The sequence below is a fragment of the Pleurodeles waltl genome, chromosome 8, assembly GCF_031143425.1.
Source record: "Pleurodeles waltl isolate 20211129_DDA chromosome 8, aPleWal1.hap1.20221129, whole genome shotgun sequence".
Taxonomy (NCBI): Eukaryota; Metazoa; Chordata; class Amphibia; order Caudata; family Salamandridae; genus Pleurodeles; species Pleurodeles waltl.
This window is the reverse complement of record NC_090447.1, coordinates 1,421,421,980-1,421,445,694: the sequence shown is the minus strand read 5'-3', so window position 1 is coordinate 1,421,445,694 and position 23,715 is coordinate 1,421,421,980. Positions and strand designations below refer to the sequence as shown.

Genomic DNA, 23,715 nt, shown 5'->3' with positions numbered 1-23,715 from the left:
GGAGAATGCCAACCACCCCCAACCCTTTGTGGCATACCCTAAACTCCAGTATCTGGGAAGATGGGTCTCTCCCGCGCTCCAACATTATCCTCTAGGTCATCAAGCATAAAGAGACACAAAGTTGAAGGGTGCGAAATGCTTTCAAAAGCAGGAAGAAATAAACCAATCCCTTTTATGGTCAGCTCCTCAGATTGCAGAAACATTGTTCATTCTCCTAACATCCAATCCCACAACAGAGGACTGGATTACTATGGAATCTATTAGAGAAGCTGTCCCACGTACGATACTGGGAACAGACAGGTGAGGTGAAAGGGTAGAAAGCAGACTGCCTGGCTGAGAAGTCCAATCTCTCTTTTCCAGAGGCAAGTACCACAAACTACCAAGAGGGACTGACTTCCCATTTCTAGGGCTATCAGGGAAGGGAGAGATGGCTGAAAAAATGGAGGATATTAGACCAAGAAAATAACAAACATTGTCAAAGCAAATCAGACTCATTTTGCCAATGTTTTTTGCTAGAATTGGTTTTGGCAATGCTTGCAGAACTGCAACACAAGCCTTGGTGAAGCTGATAGTGGCAGCAATCTTAACACAATATACACACAAAATAATGTTGTTATACCATTCTGAGATGGCTGCTATGTTCCATCTAGACCCAATGTGGCAGACATCCCAGAAGCATACGAAACACTTCACAATGTGTTTGTCAGTATTGGCTTTGCCAATGCTTACCACGCACAGTTGCAAGTGTTGACAAAGTTAACAGTGGTGCGCAGCATGCAGAGAGAGGCAAAGGATGCGGAATGTTTGAGAGAGATATCCAGAGACAGCAGGCTTGGAGTCACAAGAATCAGAGTCGGGGTGAAGGAAGGGGAAGAGTGCAATATTGAAGAAGGATGACTGGGAAGTCAATAGTGTGTTGAGGGAGAAAAAGAAAAGAAAATGAGTACAAGACATGCACTCTGACTGAGCCCAGAAATAGCATTGCCTCTTGTCTTTCAGCTGTCTGCAACATGAATGTAACTTCAATAAAAGTGTGAGGGAACAGAAACCCTACATTTAGGCCTTCTACCACGCACGTATGACAGTTAGCCAGGAGTTTTATCAGCATTTATAAAAAACCGTACACATAGGTGTGCTTCTAGTAGATGGATTGCTTTGGGAGACATAATTGATGAGGCTTTCAACGACCCATCATCCAGATTAGGGCACAGCTGAATTCTTTGCTCCATAGACGAGTGTCATAGGTGAAGCTTTCAACAACCCATCATCCACATAAGGTTACAGCTGCATTCTTAGCTCTATATATGAGGAACTAGGACTGCCAACACTTTGAGAAAGACTCTTAGTGCTACAGTTATTCTAAAAGAGAGAACAGCAAATTTATTGTGCTTGCCTCCCAACGCAAGGCACAGATATTTTTGTTGACTATCTGTATATGGAACTATGCATCTTCAAGGTCTACAGACATCAGCCAGTCATGGGGGTCTAGAGCTAGCAATATTTTCAAAGCATCATCATCTTCAAGTTTGGCTTCTGTAAGATATTGTTTAAAAAACAAAGAACAAAAACTCCTTCCCAGATCTCTATTGCTCTGAATCAGGAACTACCTTGAGCATCATTCAGTGCCCATTCTTCCTTTGGCAAGACATTCTTTTCAATACCTTCTGACAGCAGTACTATGTGGGAGGAAAAAGAAAAAGGGTAGCTGCAGCTTTGCCGAGAACAGAAGAGCATGACCACAACTATTTACCTGCAGGACCGACTGCTTCTAAGATTTTTCATTACACTTGTCCAGCGTCCAGAAGACTTGCCATTCATACAACAATTAGCAGATTGCGACTTTGAATAGTCACATTAGATTAGTTGTTGGTGTGGAAGAAGAGGGCAGATGCTATTTTTTTTGTTATATAGATTGCTTCTTTACTAGTGAAGGCACTGGTAGTGGCTCGTGGAGATTATCGTGGCCATGTGTAATACAAGTATGGAATAACCAGAAAACTTAATGTTTTACCAACAGAACTGAGTAGGCTGGCCAAAAGAAGAAAATCTCCCCCTAACTTATTTAAAATGTTTAATTGTATATTCACCTGTTACACAACAGTCTCCCAATTAGACTGACTTAGATACTGTGTATGGCCACTGAAATGCTTGATATAGCTACTACTTCATTAGTGCCAAGGTTAGACTTTATAAAAAATGCTTTGCAATCTCTTTATCCTCCTCTACAATGTAATTAAAGGCAGCTTTCAATGTAGTCTAATAAAGAGGCTTCTGGCCAGCACTGTCATTTGTCACAGAACCTCAGTACATGGCTAGAAGGTATAATGCTTTGCGTCCTCAGTATCAACTTCATATACAAAGTAGACTAGGATAAGCAGGTAACACCAACTGTGTGCATTATTAGAACTTTCTGGCTGCGATGGAAGGTAAAAATGTAACTGGAACCAGGCTTATCATCATTGTCTAGTAGAATTAATATCCATTGTACCATTATTGATGCAAAGTGGACAATGTAAGAGAAATTATTGAAGATAGCTCTAATTCTGACCTGTTACTGTCAAACCTTCGATAAACAGAGATCAGGGTTCTGGCCATTACTCCCCAAACCTAGGGGCATAATGCCACACTGACCCAAAAGTGTCAGACCAAAGTCTGAGTACTCTGTTTATGTTACTGTTTTTTACTAGACTTTTATTATTATATTCTTTTTGATTATGTGGAAGGGAGGGTGGTGGTGTTCCTGTAGACAAGATTAAAGGAGGGTGTCCAGGATGCTGAGGGTTGTAATGGGCAAGTGAATAACACAAATTACTTTGTTTAAATGTTTTCCATTTTGTAAAAGTGTAGAGCCAGGTAAACTAATATATAACTGGGAGTCGCCCACTAGTATGCAGGCTACATAACTGATATTTTGGTATTTCGATAAGAGAACTTATAGGGTGGGTGTGAAAGTGACCTTTGTTTCTGTGATAAATAGTGTGTTGGATTCTGTAACAATTTCAATCTTTCAGGTGCGTTTGTAAGAGCAAGGTCTCTATAGATCAGCAGGAGTTGGGAGGTTTGTACTGTCGGCGGTATGTGCCAGTAAGTCTGATGTGAACAGGGTCCATTAATTTTTTGCATAATGGCAAGGCACATGGGTGCGGCGATTGGATAGCAGGGCAGAGATGCAGTAGGTCAACTGATTACAAAGCTCTGTGTGCTTCTGGGGGAATGTAAGTGCTGAAAGCAGCTATCATTTGGTCATTTTACTTATTTTAGTTTTTGAGTGCAGCATTGAATCTGATGACTGTTGAGCAAGGCAGAGACGCAGTGATAGTGTTTGTGTCTTCCACTGCCGGGTTTATGTTCCAGTTAACTGCTCAATCCACGATAAATCAGGCTGGAATGTAGCCTGGATAGAACGCTACTCAAATCTGTGTGTCATTCTTACCCAGGGGCCACCCTAATCTGCTCTGTTTAGTTTCCATTTTAGAATATTTGTCGCTAAACCTAGCGCAACAAGGACTAAGTATGAACCCTGCTCAACCTACGCTGGACTCCTCTGCTCTGGCAATCCTCCTATAGTGTACATTTGTTTGTATCAGCAACCAAACTTTTTTGTAGCTTGGTATTTTTTGCTCACAGTTTGGAGACCTAGAGAGAATTCACAAACCATCATTCAACTTTTATGCCTCTTCAAAGAACATACATTCTGCAGGAGGTAATCGGTCCCAGGAGCACCAGAATTGAACCCACTGAGATCCAGGAAAAAGTATGAAAGATTGGGATCATAACCTGAACGTCCAGGACTCTCCTCTCCAGGGAAAAGCCACAAAACCAAATGGTGTCCAGAATGGCTCCCACGAAGGGGAGCATCTGAGAGGGTGTCAGATATGACTCTGGCATGATAATTATGCAAATTATAAAGCACCTGACTACTCCAAGGGGTTTCACCGTGCTAAAACAACAGACATGAATGACGTACATGGATTAAAAAACCCATGTCTAGGAGTTTCTGAAAAGTATCTAAAGGTTTACAGGATCTTAGAGAGGCAGGCAAAGAATTCCACCCTTTGGGGCCCAGATAAAAGAAGGAGCGGCAAATTTACCTTAAAAGCACTAGAGAAAACCATACGGTTCAGATTACTAGAGCAGAGAGACCAACTGGGACAACAGGAAGACACCAGTGACCCAAGGTAAAGCGGTCCAGAATTAGACAATTGGACTCACTTACAGATTGGGAGCCAGTGCAGGTCCAGAAGATTAGAGGCTGAAGAAAGCTTGTTGATAGTTGATGTTGATATTGAATGTTGATAGTGAACCCTGAAGATGGCAGGAGGTTTGCTCTAGTCTGGAGGTGGGTGACGACTGCTTTTAGTGAGCTCATCTTCAAAAGCCAGTTGTCAAAGCAGGGGAAGACTTTAACCCCCAACCTCTGAAGGTGTGCTGTAACCACTGCCATCACGTTTGTGAAACCAGAGGTGTGCTGGTGAGACCAAAGAGGAGCACATTGAATTGAAAATGCTCCTGTCCCTCCACAAAACACATATAGTGCTAGGGGGCCTACAGGACGGGTATTTGAAACTAGGCATCCTGTAGGTCTAATGTCATCATCCAGTCTCCAGGACTGAGGGCAGGCGGGACTTGGGCCAGTGTGAGCATGCTGAGTTTCTCGTTCCACAGGAAGGTTTTTTATAGGGTGCAGTTCAAAAAAAGGTTAAAGGCCTCAGTCCTTTTTTGGCAGCTGAAACTACAGGAATAAAAACAATGATCTACTTCTGGTGCAGATATCATCTCAATAGCCCCTTTGGCCAAAAGGGCTTGCACCTCCAGCTGTACAGCGTCAGCCAATCTGGGGATGGTGGAAGGTGCAGCGGAGGGGCAATGAATGGCAAGGTGTATCCCTTATGGATAATTTGCAGGATCAGCTGCCAACCTGGCAAGAATCATTGAATCCTGCTTTCAACAGGGTGACTGTGCTCAACTAAGAGCCCACTAAGAGCCAGCTATAGAGGTTTAGAAGGCAGGGTTGTGGGGGAGGGCAGTGGAATGAGTAGCTTGCTGACCTTGATTGCAGGGTCAGTGGCCACAAGGGCAGGCAAACTGCTGGGCAATCTGCTGAGCTTGAATTGGATGCCGGTATAGGGCACCTCTGCTGAAACTGTGAGAGGAATAGTAGAGTTGATGCAGCTGGTAGGGCAGATAAGCCCATGGACCATGCTGTGTCCCTGCTCTCTTTGGATCACTTCAGAGGGAAATGTGCCTTGTCCTCAGATAGGAGAGTCCCATCAAAGGGTATGTCATGATGGACGATTGGACATCGCCCTAAAAACCTGTTGACCACAGCCAGGCATGGCAGCCAATAGCAACGCTGGTGTCAATGGTTTTGGGGGTGTTTAAGTTGCAACAAATTGTGAACTTGGAAGCATCAAGACCATCCTATATAGCTTGGGTAAGGACACTTCAGCGATAGCCTGGGAAAAACCATTGGACTTGAGCCACCGAATCCCAAAACTCATGGGAAAAGTGACCCAGCAGACAAATGGCATTCACATGCCTAAGGGCCAATGCAATTTAAGAAAATATTTTCTTCCCAGCAGGAGAAGTTGAAAATGTAATCAAGTTCGTCTGACTGATAGAAACCTGCACCAACATGCTTACAGGGTAGGCAGGCTTGGACAAAAATATGGGGTTATCTGTGCAGGACTGTGGCATATCACAATCTGGCGATGGACTAGGGAACAAAGTTTGGCACAGGTTCCTAAGAGTATCTGTAAGTGCCTCATCGAAGGGAAGGAGGGGCTCAGCAGATGTTTGCCACACTTCTGTCAAGACACTGGTTTCCACCACTAAGCTGGGAAGCTCAAGGTCAAGAACTTCAGCAGCCCTACACATGACCATTGCTTAAGAGGCACTCTTCTCAATCGGTGGGTGAGAGGAGCCTGACTCGGGGGAAGTGTCAAAGCCACCGGCTCCTTGAAAGTCATCATACCAATTTTCTTTGTGGTGTGGTTGCCCCATCTCGTCACCCACATCATAATTGTTGTCCAAATCCACACCAAATAAGGAATACAAAGTATAAGTCCTGACTTGTGGAGGTGATAAGTCAAGTGTAGGAGGTTGCCATTCGACAGAAATCAAGTGAGGCCTTGGTCGGTGTAGCGGTCCTGACTCAGAACACAATGGCCACTGTAGGAGGCTAGCTCTCTATACAGTACAGTGTGCAAAGCTAGGCACACTGTGCAGGGGGTCCAGCCAACCACATGTTGGTTTACACTGGTAAAAACTAGATCACGTAATTCTAAACTTTTTAGGGTAGCTTGGCCAAGCAGTTAGAGTGGAGAAGTGCAAAGCGTTTGTTGTACTTACAGCATCAATCTTGCAACTCACACACTCAAAGGAATAACTTGAGACTAATTTATAAAAATACTTCAGATTTTCATGTAATTGTTAAGATCAAGATACTCAAAATTGGTTAAGTACTTTTTGAGATATGAATTTTTGAAGTTTAATAAAAATAGTCTTTTTGAGCATGATGATGCATCATAGGAATGAATGCTGGATCACCTTTCAAAATATGAAATCACACAGTGGGTTTACAAGCTCTTCTTCTGCAGATTGGTCGAGGTTTTCGGTGGGCACAGTGTGCCAGCTGGAGAAGTGCAGGCGGCTGCTGGTTTCGGCAGGAGAAGTGGGAAAGGTCTCTGGAGCTGGTGCAGGGCCACTGCGAGGGACCACTTGGAAAAGCACTGCACAGGTAAGTGGAATGGTGAATCCTGGGGGTCCCCTTGGAGTGTCAAGGTCGCAAGGGGTGGGGAACCCTTGGGGCACAGTTGAGTCTTCTGTGCAGGGCACAGGGTAGCAGAGTGCAGAGCAAATCGGTGAGCCAGGAGCTGTGCGCAAGGAATCCCTCAAGAGCAGGAGGTAAGTTGGTTCCTGGGTCGTTCACTGGACAACGGGGGCACTGTGGCAGGAGGTCCAGGTTGCTTCTGAAGTCCGTTGACAGGGGCTTCCTCCTGGTCCTTTTGCAGCCCTGGGTGGGCTGTTTCTCTTGGTGTCCGACGTGGGCTGACCAATACCCAGGGGTATTGGCACGGTTTAGCCGCTACAGGGTGCAGTGCCACCAAACTTGGCACACTGGCAGAGTTTGTCCTCGCAGTCGTTGGGGTGCAGTTTGGTCCAGCCGTGGAGTCCGGAGTTAGCGGCTGGTCAGTGAAGTGACCCACACTGGCTTGTTGGTTTCTTGTGCGTTTAGAGTGGTACCTCCACTATGGAGGGAGTTCTCTGGTGATTTGCGAAGCCTGGGGGTCCTTTGGAGTTTTAGTAGAGCTGTCCAGTAGCTCCTCAGCTGCGATTGTCGAGTCCTGGATGCAAAAGGAAGGGTTTGGCACCTTTTCTTTGGTGCTGCAGGTTCACAGTTCTCGTGCTTCGGATCTTCTTGGTGGTGGTCTTCCTTTGTCCGTCTAATCTGATTTCCTGGTTGAGGGATGTCCACTAAATACTGTATTTAGTGGGCATTTTAGGGAGAACCTAGTAGTGGCTACACCCACTAAGTGACCACTTCCTGTGGGCAGGGGTCACTTCCCTACACCAGATTGGCTATTGTCCTTCCATCCAAGATAGAAGAAAATGAAATGTAAGGTCCACCTTGCAGGCAACACTTTAGGGGAGGTACATGCCAGGCGGGGCCACTCCTCCTATTCTTTGTTTGAATTTCCCCCGCCAAAAGTGGGGGTTTGCAACAGGCGCAACCATCTGCTGGTAGCAGCAGTCCAGGGAGTTGAATTACAAAGGAAGTAAGCCCTTTGTAGTTTGCTGCCAGGGCAGTGCACATTTCTGAGGGAGGGAGTGTTTGCACCTCCACCCATGAAGGGCTTTTTCCTGCAACCCAGAGAAAAGGATCTCTTACCCCAAGGTTGAAGATTGGTTCTATCCAGCCTGCCACTGCCATACAACCAATCAGCAACCATGCCAGGGTAGTTGGCTTTTGGAGGGGGCACCTCTAAGGTGACCCCTGGGTACATTTAGTAATAAATCCAATACTGATACCAGTTTGGATTTATCATTCTGAGTTGTTTGATACCAAACAACCCAGGGTTCAGAGTGGCCATCATGTAGCTGGGAAACTCATGTTGACCAGTGTCCAGCACATGTATTAAAATGGCTGCTCTGTTCACTCACTATGTCCCAGGTGTGGCGAGGACACAGTGGGGGCATATTGCTCATGCAGCTATGCCCTCACATACACTACAGTGCACCCTGCCTTAGGGCTGGAAGGCCTGCTAAAGGTGTATCTTACGCATAGTGCATGCAGTGTATAGTGGACATGGCACACAGGCAGTGTGCTATGTCGAGTTTGTGTTTTAGGTTTGCCCCAAAGTACTCAGCCTACCAATGGTAGCACTGGGTGCAGCAGGGTGCATGGCTCTAGAGGCTGCCCTCAGGGGCCTTCCCTTAGTACCCAAGTATGTTTTACTAGGGGCTTATAGTGGCAGTTAAAGGTGTCTCCAATTGTGCCAATGCATCACAACAGTTTAGGGAAAGAGCTCTGGCCCAGGGAACCTGGTTAGCTGGGGCCCTGGGCACTAACAATTTTAGGCTACATCATACACCAGGCAAAACGTGGGGCCTAACTATGTAAAAAAGAGGTATTTTCTCTAAGCCACCTTTCATTCTTTGCCAATGGCATCAGTGTAAAGCTCTGGGGACTGGACCCAAAGGTAGAGTCAGTGCAGGAGCTCGGGAAATCCCAGTGGTGGATTTGGAGGGTCCAACTGGCACCAAGAGAAAACCTGCTTACGGTATCCCAGATGGGGAACCTCTCAGCTCTTTGGGACCCGTAGGAACGGAGGAGTGAGTAGGTGAGGATCCAAATAGTCAGAGCACGGTTTTGAGGAACTCTTCAATCTTCCTCGTTGTCAAAGGCGGCCCCGGACATGTTGTTTGTGACAGTTCTTATTGGGATTAAAACCTGTTTAGGGAGGTGAAATTTCCCTTGCAGAAAGAAATGTTTTTGCTGTAAAGAGTGTCAAACAGTAGCTAAGTGTCCTTGCCTAGTGGCCCAGAAAGAAAGGAACTGAGGTCAGTGAACCGGAGTGGCACCTATAAAGGCTTTGCACATCATTTTCAGAGTGGAAAGGTGTCAGAGTGGAGCTGCATGAACCTACCCACTGGCATGCAGAGATACTGCTGGAAAACAGTTTCTGGATCCAGTCTGACATCTACATTTAGACGTTTCTATCAGGAGCCATCTTTAATGATCTCCAGTCTGATTTCTGTCTGCAATACACCATAGAAACAACACATAAATAATCAAGAGGAGTGCATACTTTGAGGGATTAGAATGACAGGATGGGAATGTCCCATCATGCAATATTCAGTGATTATAGTATGACAAGGTTTATTTACCTGTGTTATGTGAACGGAAGTCTACTGGCCCATTCACCTAACGTTCTGCTGCTGATGGTGAACCTGCAATCCAGTGCAAAGAACCTGCTTGCCTAGGTGCATGCACGCATGCTATTCAAGTTTGGAACACGATGAATGAGTGCCTGAGTGAACCAAAGTGACAGAGGCATGTGGGTTCCATTTTGGAAGCCCCTGGCCTGTTCACATGCATAAGATGGAGGTAAGGTTGCTTTCCCCACACAGTGCAAGTGCACTGCATATATTCCTTAGACTGGGGATTGGGGGGATGGAAGGATTCACACACTGAAGAGGGAAAAGAGGAGACAGGCTTCCCCTCGGAAATTTGATAAATTCCTTTGTGAATCAGAGGGCTGCAGATAATTTTCCTGAGAGCGCCATTTGGTGGACTGCAGGAGTGAGGGATTTACTTTTCTCTTTCCGAGGGCTATCAAGTGTGGCTGTTGATAGTCTGGTGTACACTGATCTTTGTGTCTCTGCTGTGGGTGTTCCAGACTGGAGACGATCTGGCTGTGAAGTAAATCACTCAAGACAAAAGCAGAGGTTGGAAGACAGCCTGAGAAAGAAGACACATAAAAAGAGAACTGATCCAAACTTGTTCTGCAATTACTGGCAGGAAATCCGCTCCCTTTGTCTTCTTTAGCTGTATAAAAGTGGAAGCCACTGATCCACTTGTTCAGTTCCAAGATCTCGCTCTCCATAAGGGGGTGGGGGAGGAATGCTCCACAAAATACCCAGAGGTTTACTGCAAAACTGTGGTAGGTGTCTACCTGACAGCCAGATCCCCAGAGATGGGGAAACATCATCTGGAGTACAGTCTGGTGGAAGAATCGCTTGTCCTGGCAGTCCAAGAAGTCCTCATGAGAGGGAATGAGTGAGCATAACATCTTATCACAAGAGGCTAAAAAACGACTGATCCTGGTGCAGGATATCAGTCCACTAGGGTAGACTGTATGACTGGCAGGATTGAAGTTGAGGACCAGTCCCAGAGATCCTGGGAGGAACCACAACATCTCTGAAGTGTGCCTGAGTGGCCTCTCATTTCAGCCTCATTGTTGCTGCTGCAGCACTTGTGCACATGTGCCGAACCAGTTAGCCTGACTGAAGGTGAGATCAACATTTGCCACATGGCACCAATTGTGTTCCTACAACACCAGACCACATTACTGCAAAAGTGTAGAATGCAAACCTGTGCTACCTGCCCAGGGCACCTCTTCTCACCGAGTGGCTAGATCAGCACAGACTCCCAAGGGTGCACAGTAGATTCCCCTACTCTGAAGAAAGAGGCCATCTCATTGAGGCACTGTGTGTCACAGTAGCCTATGGAAACTGAGACAATGAAGATACCAGCTGCCGATCGGACTGATGCCATCATGCCTCAAACTGCACCTTGAAAGTACTTTGTGAGTGCCGGAGTCCATTGTCTGGAGAAAAGGACTGTGGATAGGCCTCTGCACTGGAAAGAACCAGTGTGAGTGACATCACACATTAGTGGATTCAAGCCTGTTGAGTCCACCTGTGCTGAAAGATTACCCGAACCCAAAAGGAAGCTCACACTCCTGTAGCTACCCTCCGAAGACAACATGGGACCTGAAGCCACCCCCACTGAGTAAGACTGGCAGGTGTTGTCCGCTTTTTCCTGTGTGCCACATGTGAACACGCCACCAGGAGGCCCAATGGGCACTACACTATCCCCAGGAGAGAAACGAGTGAGAGGCTATATAGGCTACCTAGGTCAAAGAAGTGTGCGCTATAGGAGTGGTGGTCGGGAGGGGAAAAGAGCAATGCACCTAATCTTAAGACTATGCCACCAGAACCCCAAAACCATAGCCAGGGTGGAGAGCATAGCAGGAGTCGCACCTTGAAGCATATGAGACTCTAATCAGAATACCTGGTATCTACTGCATTTTGTAGTGTGCAGTACTGTGCCTTTAGTTAAAATAAATTTCTTACCTTTTCAAAAGAGAAGCACTGGGATGGACATTGATATGATTAGGCTGCTGGCTGTGGTGTTGAGTGCTGAGCCTATGCACCACCAAAACTAACCTCCCTCAGAAGTCTGTAACTACTGGCCATCGCTACCCGTGAAAGTGCTAAAAGGTTTTCATGTGGCCCAGTTTGAACAGCGATAGTAGGTCGGACCCCGAGACAGTAGGTGGACATCCAGTACCACCTGCCTGCCCCTCAAATGGGGTCTGATACAGGACCAGGCCTACCACTAAATATATGCAGCTTTTGCCATGGTGGCTCACCATAATCTTCTATTTGTCCCATGGTACTAAGGTGCTTAGTAATGTAGTGATCCAGGTGCTTTTTTTAGCACCATTCCAGAAGGTACTGAAAAAAACAGGTTGATGTGCATAATCAACCTATGAGGCACTCACTGCTCCAAAACGTATTTTAATATATAGGACCTGAATCACAAAAAAATAGTGAAAATGTGTGCAGAGACATCTGCATGTGCCTGAAATTACCTTTCCTACATTCTGGAATGCACAAACATTTTTCAGGATAACACATGAAAGGCTGTGCCCTATGCAGATTTCTTCATGCATTCCTGGGAATGTCATGGGACCATTCCACAGTGATTTTATTTCCTGTGTGCGGAGTTCTCCTTAGCGGAAAAGTCCAGTCAGGGAGAATAGCATTCCTTGAGCAAAAGTCTTTGTTTACCTTTCCACAGGAAAAATGTGTTTCTGCTGCGGGAATAGCCCGCCCTCTATGAACCCTAACACATCCGTGGGTGATCTATTATCTTTCCTTCCCTGGAAGGGGATTTTCATCAGCCAGTGCCACAGTAAATGTGTGACCCTTTCCATGATGGAAATGGGATGGATCAGTGTTTGGAAATGCTCACAAACAAACAAGCTTGTGGACAACTATAGGAAGCTGGCCCTCTTTATCGTGCACTCAAAAAGAAGTACACCGTGCAGAGTCCAGTGGATACCCAATTGGTTGACAGAGGCAAAATTAGATAACACTAACGCTCTCTTTTGTGGTAGTGTGGGTGAGCAGTTAGGCATATCAGAGGCTAGTGTTAAGCAGTTGTTGTACTCACAGAAGCAATAAATCAGACCCCGAAGGATATTGCGATTAGCAAAAAGATTGCAAAATCAGCACTTTTTAAAAAATCCTGTGATTTTTACAAAAGTGACCGCAAACAATTGACATTGTAAATAAATTGAGGCCGATCCTCCTTTTTATGGCTCGGCTCTGTGCGGAGACACTAAAAGGATGGTGAGCAACAGGTTAACAGGTGGCAAAGTTGTTGAGTTCCTCTGTCACCTACTTTTAAAATGCACAAGCCCTCCTCCTGGGCTATCAAACCCCTGTCCTTCCCCAGCCGTTTGTTGCCTGGACCTACTACCTATATTTAGTTCAGAACTACCTGTTCCCATAGGAAGACTGGTTCTTACGTAAATTGAATTGCATATTAATATCCTTGATCTGGGCTGGCAGGCGTAGCGCTAACAATTTTGCGGTGAGACATGGAAGACAGGCGACTGGCAGTCCCGGATATACATTTTTACCATTATGCAGTGCATCTGCAGCATGCAGCTAGATGGTTTACCTCATCGGACAACTGGGAAAAGCGACTGCTGGGGGGAGGGGGGGGGGGGACACGCTACCCCAGTTGTTGGTGCAGGGAAGTAGATCGAGGATCCGGTACCATACTTGGTCACGCACACGGCCAGTATATAGAAGAAGGTGGTGCAAAGGGTTGTACACACAGCCTGCTTTAGCAGGACCCTGAGCATATGGGATTTTAAGCTTTTCCAGAATATTGACTCTATCATGTCCATGGCACAGTGGAGTGAGGGAGGATGTAAGGATGAGGGGGCCTTGTACCCTCGGGACACATTTATTACTTTCCAGGAAGTGCATGAAATCTTTGGGATAGGCCCACACCATTTTGTACATTACGCAAAGCTGGAGAGTGTAGCAAGGAAGATCTGGGTGGGATTTCCCATGGCTCCCAGAGCCTCTGTTGTTCTTGACGGCCTCCTTGAATGGGGTGAGGGCAGGCACCTAATAACACTCTTTCACAAAGCCCTTCGATCAGATGGGGTGTAATGCCGGTAACCCGCGCACAGTATGTGGGAGAGGGACCTGGGTATACCTATTGCAAATGCAGAATGGAAGAAATCGCTGGGATTGGTTTGTAAAGTATCCTGTAACATTAGATTTCAACAACTAGATTTTCAAACTTTCAGCTAGGCTTTTTGGGGACAGGTTGTGGCACGAATTGAGATAGCTATGGAAATTCATGTCCCTCGGGAGCCGGAGGTCTGTCTTCTGGGGGTAATAGAGAGCCCCCCCTTGGTGGGAGGTTGAGGGGGGTGGCGCAAGATTCACTGTAGAATGATTACAGAATGGCTACAAGACATTCTGGAATGGGGAGCAGCTGAGGAATCCCACATGAGAATATCGTGCACTGATGAGTGCCAATGCAGCTGTCCAACTCTGGGCATATTTGCTGGAAGGCTCCCGGAGGAGGACACCTCGACGTCGGGGGAGAGCTCACAAGGGGAGGGATAATGATTTAGCGGGACGCAACCTGTTCCCCATAGGAGGATTACTTGTAAACGAAAAGTAAGCACAGGGGGTCCCTTAAATGTCATATGAGAGTCGACAATTTGGGGAAAGTTAATGATTGGCAAATTCTCTAGACTCTTCAGTCTCTTTTCTCCTGACACAGGATGTTGTTATTCGATGTTTCACATACATGGATTGGCCCTTGTACAATGCCTGCTGATGACAAAATTGTATATGAGATGCTGATGATGTGCACTATTTGTAAACGGTTTATAAGTATTCAAAAAACAAATAAAAACTGTTAAAAAAAAATATATATTTATATGGAAAATGTCACTTACCCAGTGTACATCTGTTCGTGGCATGAGACGCTGCAGATTCACATGCTTTGCGCATCCCGCCATCTAGTGTTGGGCTCGGAGTGTTACAAGTTGTTTTTCTTCGAAGAAGTCTTTCGAGTCAAGAGATCGAGGGACTCCTCCCCTTTCGGCTCCATTGCGCATGGGCGTCGACTCCATCTTAGATTGTTTTCCCCGCAGAGGGTGAGGTAGGAGTTGTGTATCATAGTAATAGTGCCCATGCAATGGAGTAAACATGTATGTACATAATGTAGTTTAAAATTATATATTTACAAATTTACAAATGTTCAAGATCAACTTCGAAACGGCTACAGGCTCCCGGGGAGGCGGGTGGGCGCATGTGAATCTGCAGCGTCTCATGCCACGAACAGATGTACACTGGGTAAGTGACATTTTCTGTTCAATGGCATGTGTAGCTGCAGATACACATGCTTTGCATAGACTAGTAAGCAGTTATCTCCCCAAAAGCAGTTGTTCAGGCTGTAAGAGTTGAAGTTGTTTGAAACAAAGTTCGTAGTACTGCTTGTCCTACTGTGGCTTGTTGTGCTGTTAACACATCCACGCAGTAGTGCTTGGTAAACGTATGAGGCGTAGACCATGTGGCTGCCTTACAAATTTCAGTCATTGGAATGTTTCCTAGAAAGGCCATGGTAGCACCTTTCTTTCTAGTTGAGTGTGCCCTCGGTGTAATAGGCAGTTCTCTTTTTGCTTTGAGATAACAGGTTTGAATGCATTTAACTATCCATCTAGCAATGCCTTGTTTTGAAATTGGATTTCCTGTGTGAGGTTTTTGGAAAGCAACAAATAATTGTTTTGTTTTCCGAATTTGTTTTGTTCAATCAATGTAGTACTTTAACGCTCTTTTGATGTCTAATGTACGTACTGCTCTCTCAGCTACAGAATCTGGCTGTGGGAAGAACACTGGTAGTTCTACTGTTTGATTCAAGTGGAACGGTGATATGACTTTTGGTAAAAATTTTGGATTTGTCCGTAGAACTACTTTATGCTTGTGTATTTGAATAAATGGTTCTTGTATGGTAAATGCTTGGGTTTCACTGACTCTTCTTAGAGATGTGATGGCAATTAGAAATGCAACTTTCCATGTTAAATATTGCATTTCACATGAGTGCATGGGCTCAAATGGTGGCCACATGAGTCGTGTTAAGACAATGTTGAGGTTCCATGAAGGAACTGGTGGTGTTCTTGGTGGTATAATTCTTTTTAGGCCTTCCATAAAGGCTTTTATGACTGGTATCCTAAACAGTGAAGTTGAGTGGGTAATTTGCAGGTAAGCTGAAATTGCGGTAAGATGTATCTTAATGGATGAAAAAGCTAGTTTTGACTTTTGCAAATGCAGCAAGTAGCTTATGATGTCTTTAGCAGATGCGTGTAAGGGTTGAATTTGATTATTATGGCAATAATAAACAAACCTTTTCCACTTATTTGCATAGTAATGTCTAGTGGTTGGTTTTGTAGCTTGTTTTATGACTTCCATACATTCCTGTGTAAGGTCTAAGTGTCCGAACTCTAAGACTTCAGGAGCCAAATTGCTAGATTCAGCGATGCTGGATTGGGGTGTCTGATCTGTTGATTGTGTTGAGTTAACAGATCTGGTCTGTTTCGTAGTTTGATATGAGGCACTACTGAGAGGTCTAGTAGTGTTGTGTACCAAGGTTGTCTTGCCCAAGTTGGTGCTATGAGTATTAGTTTGAGTTTGTTTTGACTCAACTTGTTTACTAGATATGGAAGGAGTGGGAGAGGGGGAAAAGCGTATGCAAATATCCCTGACCAACTCATCCATAACGCATTGCCCAGAGACTGATCTTGTGGGTACCTGGATGCGAAGTTTCGGCATTTTGCATTTTCTTTTGTTGCAAACAGGTCTATTTGTGGTGTTCCCCAATTTTGGAAGTAAGTGTGTAGTACTTGGGGGTGAATCTCCCATTCGTGGATCTGTTGGTGATCCCGAGAGAGATTGTCTGCTAATTGATTCTGAATCCCTGGAATGAACTGTGCTATTAGGCGAATGTGGTTGTGTATCGCCCAATGCCATATTTTCTGTGTTAGGAGAGAGAACTGTGTTGAGTGTGTTCCTCCCTGTTTGTTTAGGTAATACATTGTTGTCATGTTGTCTGTTTTGACAAGAATATGTTTGTGGCTTATTATTGGTTGAAATGCTTTTAACGCTAGAAATACTGCCAATAGTTCTAAGTGATTTATGTGAAACTGTTTTTGCCGAGAGTCCCATTGTCCCTGAATGCTGTGTTGATTGAGGTGTGCTCCCCACCCTATCATGGAGGCATCCGTAGTTATTACGTATTGAGGCACTGGGTTTTGAAAAGGCCACCCTTGGTTTAAATTTATATTGTTCCACCATTGAAGCGAGGTGTATGTTTGGCGGTCTATCAACACTAGATCTAGAAGTTGACCCTGTGCCTGTGACCATTGTGATGCTAGGCACTGTTGTAAGGGCCGCATGTGCAATCTTGCGTTTGGGACAATGGCTATGCATGAGGACATCATGCCTAAGAGTTTCATTACTATTTTGACTTGTATTCTTTGATTTGGATACATGACCTGTATTACATTGTGAAATGCTTGTACTCTTTGTGGACATGGAGTGGTAATCGCTTTTGCTGTGTCGACTGTTGCCCCTAAGTATTGCTGTGTCTGACACGGCTGAAGGTGTGACTTTGTGTAGTTGATTGAGAAACCTAGTTTGTGTAGGGTTTCTATGACGTACTGTGTGTGTTGTAAACACCGTTCTAGTGTGTTGGTTTTGATTAACCAATCGTCTAGGTACGGGAACACATGTATTTGCTGCCTTCTGATATGCGCAGCTACTACTGCCAGGCATTTTGTAAAAACTCTTGGCGCAGTTGTTATTCCGAATGGCAACACCTTGAATTGGTAATGTACCCCTTGGAATACAAATCTTAGGTACTTTCTGTGTGAAGGATGTATTGGTATATGGAAATATGCATCCTTTAGGTCTAGTGTTGTCATGTAGTCTTGTTGTTTGAGCAGTGGGATTACGTCTTGTAATGTCACCATGTGAAAGTGGTCTGATTTGATGTAGGTATTTAATGTTCTGAGATCTAATATAGGTTTCAGTGTTTTGTCCTTTTTGGGTATGAGGAAGTACAGAGAGTAAACTCCTGTTCCTTTGTGTTGAATTGGTACTAATTCTATTGCTCCTTTTTGTAGCAATGCCTGGACCTCTAGTCCTAGAAGATCCATGTGTTGTTTTGACATATTGTGTGTTTTCGGGGGAACGTTTGGAGGGAATCTGAGAAATTCTATGCAATAACCATGCTGGATAATTGCCAGTACCCAAGTGTCTGTTGTTATCTCCTCCCAATGTTTGTAAAAATTGCTTAGTCTCCCCCCCACGGGTGTTTTGTGTTGGGGATTTGTGACTTGGAAGTCACTGCTTGTTTTGAGGAGTTTTGGGGCTTTGGAACTTCCCTCTATTCTTTTGGAATTGTCCCCCTCTATATTGCCCCCGAAAACTTCCCCGCTGATATTGACTTTGATAAGTGGGCCTTGTTTGTGATGTTGTGGGTTCTGTAGCTTGTCCTCGAAACCCCCCTATAAACTGTGTTTTGTGAAATGTGCCTCTGCTCTGTGGGGAGTAGAGTACGCCCATGGCTTTGGCCGTATCCGTGTCTTTTTTAAGTTTTTCTATAGCAGTGTCCACCTCCGGCCCAAACAACTGCTGTCCATTAAAAGGCATATTCAGCACGGCTTGTTGTATTTCCGGCTTGAATCCTGACGTACGCAACCATGCGTGTCTCCTTATTGTTACTGCAGTATTTACTCTCCTTGCAGCTGTATCTGCTGCATCCATTGCTGACCGTATCTGATTATTTGAGATACTTTGTCCTTCCTCCACCACTTGTTGTGCCCTTTTCTGGAACTCTTTGGGTAAGTGTTCTATGAAATGCTGCATTTCGTCCCAATGAGTCCTATCATATCTTGCCAGAAGTGCTTGTGAGTTGGCAATGCGCCATTGGTTTGCTGCTTGAGCTGCAACCCTTTTCCCTGCAGTGTCAAATTTGCGACTCTCCTTGTCTGGAGGTGGTGCGTCTCCCGAGGTGTGAGAGTTTGCTCTCTTGCGAGCTGCCCCTACTACCACAGAGTCTGGTGTTAATTGCTGCGTGATATACACAGGGTCTGTAGGCGGTGGCTTGTACTTTTTGTCCACCCTTGGAGTTATGGCCCTGCCCTTCACAGGCTCCTGAAACACCTGTTTGGAGTGTTTTAGCATTCCAGGTAGCATAGGTAAGCTCTGGTATTGGCTATGAGTGGAGGATAGTGTATTAAACAAAAAGTCATCCTCAATCGGTTCTGCATGCAAGGTGACATTATGAAAAGCCGCTGCCCTTGGGACCACCTGCGTGTAGGATGTACTGTCCTCAGGTGGGGACAGTCTCGCTGGGTAACAGTCTGGGCTGTTATCCGATACTGGCGCATCATAAAGGTCCCATGTGTCGGGATCGTCCTGACTCATTGCAGTATGCGTTGGGGATTGCATCAGTGGTGGAGTGACTACCGGTGATGTGTGCATTGATGGTGGTGGAGATGGTGGCGGAGTTGTCTGTCTTGCCACCTTTGCCTGTGGTTGCTTGTCCTTTTCTTGAAAGGCAAGTCTTCTTTTCATTTTAATTGGGGCTTATCTTCCCTGTGTCCTTTTGAATGTGGAGCCTACATAGAGTGTAGTCTCGCTCCATTGATTCTAGTTCTTATCCGAACTTGTGTCCCTGCATTTGGGAGGATAATCCCTGTTCCTCTGTGTAGGAACCTGATTTCGGTTCCGAGGCTGGATGTTTCGGATTGGAAACCTTTTCGGTAGCCTTTCTCGGCTCCGACGACACTTTCTTTATTTTTGGCGTCGTGATCTCTCAGTGGCGACCCATTTCGGTGCCGCTGTCTCGGTGCCGAACTTGCTCGGAGCCGCTGTCTCGGGTTCGAGATTGCTGTGTGCCGCTATCTCGACCGGAGTCGGATGACTTCGACACAAGCGTGCCTTTTTTCAGTGCTGATGATCAGTCACCTATTTTACGGGTTAAGCCATGGCCTGTTGGCGGTGGCGTCCCCTGGGCTTTTGTGGTCTTTTCGTGAGTTTTATGTTTCGACGTCTTACTCACGGTTTTAGGCGTTTCTACGGGATCGAGCTCGTCCGAGTCCGACTCCTGGATGGAGAAGCTTTCCTCTTCCTCCTCCAAATGCCTTTGTCCTGTCGGCGCCGACGCCATTTGCAGTCTTCTCGCTCTTCGTCTCTTAATGTCTTCCTCGACCGAAACGCTCGACAGGCTTCACAAGTATCTTCTTTGTGTTCTGGAGACAAACACAAGTTACAGACCAGGTGCTGATCTGTATACAGATACTTGTTGTGACATTTTGGGCAGAAGCGGAATGGGGTCCGTTCCATCAGCCTTGAACAAGACACGTGGCCGGGCCGACCAGGCCCCGACGGGGGATTGAAAAAACCCCGAAGAGCCACCGGAGCTCTTCAAAAGTCGGTGTCGATCTGTAGTAACTAACCGATACCGAACGCAAACAATACCGTCGAATTTTCCGAGATTCTAACTAACTTTCCGAATCGAAACACAGAGCGAAAAGGAACACGTCCGAACCAGATGGCGGAAAAAAAACAATCTAAGATGGAGTCGAAGCCCATGCGCAATGGAGCCGAAAGGGGAGGAATCCCTTGATCTCGTGACTCGAAAGACTTCTTCGAAGAAAAACAACTTGTAACACTCCGAGCCCAACACTAGATGGCGGGATGTGCAAAGCATGTGTATCTGCAGCTACACATGCCATCGAACACATATATATATATTTATATATTTTACATTTTTGAGGCCTAGGACTTTGTACTTTTGCCCTTCCTAGCTATCTCAGAGGCTGAACCTTAATTAACCGCAAATATAGAGATTTTTCATATTTCATGCTGTGTGTGTATGGTTTATATTTCACACTGTGTGTATAGGAATTCCTCCTTTGCGCTTTTATCCTCCTCTCTAATGGCCTGACCTGCCAACTTCAGAGCTGGGGGAACCAGGCTTGAGTCTCGGCGTCCGCTCAACATCCAGTGATTCTGAGCAAATCACTTAGGGCCAGATGTAGGAAAGTTTTGCGAGTCGCAAATGGGTCCCAGCGCTAAAAAGCGAAATGGGATGTAGAAATCCCATTTCGAAGTACCAAATAGTGATGCAACCCATTACCGACTCGCAAAAATTGCGACCTGATTTTGCGACTCGCAATTACGAAGTCACAAACCGAATGCACAAGCCAGTCGCAAATTGCCACTAGTCGCAAAAAGCCCATTTTGCACACCCAGATTAGCACTGATTCCGAACAGGTGGTAACCAGAAACAATGTATAAAAGGAGACCCAGAAGGCATCTGGGTTTCTCAAAATGGCTGCTCTATATGTGATTGCATGGAGGAGCAGAGTCCAGGCTGCCCAGCAAAGGAGGAGGAGGAGGCAGAGACAGGAGAGGATATACCGAACCAGGCAGACACTATTTCAACAAACCGAGGATGAGATTTATGATAAATACAGACTGAGCAGCGCAGTTATCCTAGAGATCATTGAACTGCTGAAACCTCAGCTAGAACTCCGGACAATGCGCAGCTGCACCATCCCCACACATGTGCAAGTGCTATGCTCACTGCACCTCTTGGACTCGGGTAGCTATCAGGGGGTGATTGCTGTGGCAGGTGGGGTATCCCAAAGTGCCCTCTCAAGATTCTTCAGACGTTTCCTAGATGCCATACTCGCACATATGTCCAGATATATATACCTTCCCAGGAATGAGGCGGAAATTAACAGCACCAAGTTGGACTTCTACAGAATTGCCTACTTCCCCCATGTAATAGGGTGTGTGGACGGGACACATATACCAATTTGCCCACCTGCAAATCTGGAATATGTGTTCCGCAATAGGAAATTTACCCTCTCACTAAACATCCAGGTGGTGTGTGACGCCCATAATGTCATTACTGACATTGTGGCTAAATATCCAGGGAGTACACATGATGCATACATATTCATGCACAGTGGGATACACCAACGTATAGAAAGTGGGGAGTTTGGCAAAGGATATTTATTAGGTACTGGCGAGTACACTCTGATGACAAAAATACATGTTACAGCGTAACCCTGTGATGCCCTGCTAATTTTGCCTCTTTTGTCACACAGGTGACAGTGCATATGCCCTGAGACCACTCACCCCATCCCTAACACCTGGCAATCAGAATAAGAGGCAATACAGCATTGGACATTGGCAGACCAGATCTGTCTAGAGAGGACGTTCGGCTTGTTGAAGTCACGATTCCGATGCCTGAACAAAAGTGGAGGGGCACTCCAGTACGCCTCAGAAACTGCATGCAAGATCATTGCTACTTGTGCCATCCTACACAACATTGCCACCAGACGTGGGCTATATCTCACCCCTGACGACACAGGGATTCGGAGGATGAGGAGCTAGAGCTACCACATCGACAGCCTGGGGATGGAAGCATCGAAATGGAGAGCAGACAGAGACGGAAACCACATTGCAACCCACTACTTTGGCAGGTACAGGCAACCGTGACAACACTCACTAATGTAAGACACACATAGCCCATTTGTGTAGTTCAACAAATTATCCCTTTAATTTCAGGAATATAATGGGGAAACTATAGTCAACTAAACTGCATGAAGAAAGCAAAAAGTATAGTCTGACACATTTAGTTCATGTGCCTCAGTCACAACACAGACTGGTAGCTCACAACCTCCTGCGACTACGGCCACCATGGCTCAATCCAGGTTGGTCCCCTGATCCTTGCTGGGCACTGCTACTCCGCAGGATTCGTGCATCAGTGGCAGACATACTTCTGACACTGGAGATCTCCTCGCTATCCTGAGGGGTATCGCCAATGCCCCTTGCTGCCTAGCTGGTCTCTAGCAGGTCCACTGCACGGCTGATGCGCCCAAGTCTTCTTGCCACATCACCTGAAAAATGGCCAAGTTCGACCTGCAGCTTCACTGTGTGCCTTGACAGGCAGGTTGTTGTGCTAGCAAGGCGCCCAATTGAAACACTTAGTCTGTCCAAACGGGCAGCAGTGTTGGGCTCCCTGCGCCTTGCATGTGCCCTATCTGCCACCATTTCCCTGACCAAGTTGTCTAGGGAAGAGGTAAGGTTTGCCATGTTTGCGTTCATAGCAGTGAACTGGTTGTCCACATTAGCAAAACCATGGGAGAGTGTGTTCTGCAGTCTGGACAGGTTACGATTCATCAACCGCATGTCTGTTTTGCAGCCGGTGACTTTGCAGTAAGGATGCCTCCAGTCACAACAATTGTTTGTCGTGACATCCTCCTCACTCGCTGACTGCATTGGGCGTTGCAGTCTACGCACAGAGCCAGCTGACCTTTGTGGTCGACTCTCCCTCATCATTGGCCCCGGTGTCACGTTGGCTGCCTCTAAACCCAGATCAGGATCATCCATGTCCTCTGGTGCATGTTGGACGGGTGGTGTTGTCATGCACTCCCCAGCAGTTTCTGTGGCAGCCTCCTCTTGTGTGTGTGTGTGGCTGGTTCATCTCCCTGCACAGTGGCGCTGTTGGTGGCTCCTTGTGGGAGACCTGTGGGGCACAGGGGAAACACTGTCAGTGCATCACATGTTTGATGCCTCAGAATAAAAATGTCTCTATATTTGGACTACTGTACTACATTGCCCATAATGCACTGTTCTATAGGCTGCAAAATGGGAATGGAGCTAATCTGGAGGTGCATGCTTATGTGTACTGTGGTTTTGTGCATGGTGCATAGTGTGTTGTAAATACGTTAATTTTGGTTCTTACTTTTGGATGTTCCTGGAGCTGAACTGTCAAGGTCTCCAATGCCAAGTACTGCCTCCGGCTCCAGAGTGGTCTCCACCATGGTTTCGATGGCTGTAGGGGGTGGTACTGTAGATGGGCCTCCTCCAGTGCCATGCATCTCCCTCATACGCTCAGACACCCTTTCCTTGGTCCTGGAGCGGAGGTCGTACCACCTTTTGTGGACCTCATCTATTGTGCAGTGGCTGACTCCAATGGCATTAATCTTGGTGAGGATGTCCTGCCAGATGTTTTTCTTTTGGCTGTCAGGGACACTCATTGCTGCCTTTCCAAACAAAACATCATGGTGCAGGCAGCACTCCTCTGTTAGCACCTCCAACTTCTTCTCTGAAAACTTTGGTTTTCTTTTCTTGCCAGCACTGGGTGTCTCCTTGTCCTGAGATGCCATTGTTGCAGTAGCTCCTCTCAGCTGGGTGTGACTCTGCAGTTTGGGCTGGGTAGGCTCCTCCCTGTTCCACTGGGGTACTTCCTGGTTCTGATGTCATCACTCAGAACCAGGAAGTGGGTTTTTCACCATTTTATTT

At 46.1% G+C, this 23,715-nt stretch overlaps 1 protein-coding gene and 1 non-coding gene across 5 annotated transcripts in view; both read right to left on the bottom strand.

The window, feature by feature from the left end:
* The window catches only part of LOC138248711 (E3 ubiquitin-protein ligase TTC3-like), a 1,399,506-nt gene that overhangs the window by 813,206 nt on the left and 562,585 nt on the right, over positions 1-23,715 (bottom strand). The gene's annotated exons all lie outside the window — the stretch shown is intronic.
* LOC138252462 (U6 spliceosomal RNA) lies at positions 3,393-3,504 on the bottom strand. The gene has a single exon (XR_011195208.1). It is a non-coding gene; the product is annotated as a U6 spliceosomal RNA (small nuclear RNA).